Below are 2097 nucleotides of genomic sequence, written 5' to 3' on the forward strand. Positions count from 1 at the left end.
GGGGGTCAACCTTCTCTCCAAAGCGCCTGAAGGCAGGACAAGAAGTTGATGGATGGATCAAGGAGAGAAGCAACCTAAAACTAAGGAGAAGTTTCCAGACAGTGAGAACAATTAACCAGTGGAACTCCTTGCCTCCAGAAACGGTGAATGCTCCAACACTGGAAGTTTTTAAGAAGAGACTGGACAGCCATTTGTCTGAAATGGTATGGGGTTTCCTGCCTCAGCAGGGGGTTGGACTAGATGACCTCCAAGGTCCCTTCCAACTCTGTTATTCTATTCTATCATCCACTGTCTTTCAAGGTCTGTGGCTTTCTTTCCATTTTCTCCCAATTCAACGTGCATACTGCGTGAAAGGTATTCCTCATTTATTTCTGTTTCTGCTTTTACATTTAGGAATAACTGTCTATTGAATGCTTGTCTGAGATCTCCATGCCATCATGTTCAGGGCAGTCACAGTACTGAATGTCGGCATGAATCCAGACTATTGGTCCATTGACATCAGTATTGTGTTTCTTGACTAGCGCCCACCCTTTTGCACAAATCTCCTTTCCAGACTCGCCAGAATAGATGTTTGATGTGCCAGTTTTGATCCTGTAGTTGCAAACTACATACCCACAAACCTAAATAGACCCTCACCCTAGTCTACACAGTGCAGGAAGAAGCTGGGCCATTGGCTGTTCGAATGAGAAGAATAACTTGTAGCTAAAAGGATGTGAGATGGCTGGACTGATTTCATTTTTATTTCAATGTCTGCCATTGATCCTGTAGCCACACTAGCAAGGTCCAAAGAGAAGGAATATTAAAATTAAATGTCGAATGTTTTCCCCTGATCCAATCACCTACTTCCCAGAACGAACCCTACCTGTTTCCAAGCATAATCCCAAATTCAGCAAAGTTCCCCATGGAGAATTTTGGTTGCAAGGGCCAATTTCATTTTGGAGACCAGTTCCAATATTCACCGCTGCTCTGCATCCAGATGTCGGCCCACCGGGGGTTAAATGAAAATCAGACATCTTGCACTTCCTTCGTGCCCTGGAAAAAGAAATAGAGATTTTGCTTAGAACTCGGGTGCTGACACCCCTTCCAAAGCCCTAAAGCGGATCCCTTGGGAAATGGGTCACGTGGATCCTTCTCCAGGAGCTAAATTAAAACTCCCCTCCCCCATCTCTTTTCTTAAAAAAAAAAGTGCTATTCAAGAAAAAGCCCATTGCACTAAACAGCCAGCCCTCAAATTTATCTGCATGTCTTCCCAGCTCTTAGGGGGAACTTGCCGGTAATACCCGTGGGGGGAAATTGACCAGCACCCCCAGCCTCCTTGAAAGCCGTTGATGCTGTGGGTGAAGGGGGGACGTGCAGCACCATGGACAGCGGCAGGATCGCCCAAGGACGGCCATTCCTAAGGGACTCAAACTGTGGCTTCTCCTGGGGTCAGTCCTGAGGTTCATGGAATCGTAGACTTACAGGACTGGGCGGGACATCTGAGGTCTTCTAGTCCAGCGTTTTCCAACCTTAGGAACTTGAAGATGCGTGGACTTCAACTCCCAGAATTCCCCAGCCAGCTATGCTGGCTGGGGAATTCTGGGAGTTGAAGTCCACGCATCTTCAAGTTCCTAAGGTTGGGAAACGCTGTTCTAGTCCACCCAAGGCAGGAGACCTTATTGCCTCCCAGACCTCTGGCTGTCCAATCTTTTCTCGAAGGTCTCCAGTGATGGATCACCCACAAGCTTCTCCATTGATTAATTGTTTTTTTATTGTCGGGAAATTCCTCCTTAGTTCCAGATTGGATCCCTTTTTAAGGAGCTCCCACCCCCTGCTTCTCACCTTGCCCTCGTGCACCAAGAATGGCGCACCCACTCCCCTCCAACTGAACTCTGTTCACCTCAGGGCCCCCCCCACTCTTACCTTCGCCATCTCCCCGAGGGGAATCGCTCCCTCCCAGCCGTGGTTCTGCCTCTCCTCTCCCACGCGGCCTGGCTCCATCCCTCTGCTTCGCCTCAAACTCTTCCCATCACAAGGCAGGAGAGATTCAGATGGCATCCAGCTGCCGTCTCATGCTGACGTCCTGGTTGCCATGGAGCCGGGGGATTGTTGAAGGGG

The sequence above is a fragment of the Vipera ursinii genome, assembly GCF_947247035.1.
Source record: "Vipera ursinii genome assembly, chromosome: 6".
Taxonomy (NCBI): domain Eukaryota; kingdom Metazoa; phylum Chordata; class Lepidosauria; order Squamata; family Viperidae; genus Vipera; species Vipera ursinii.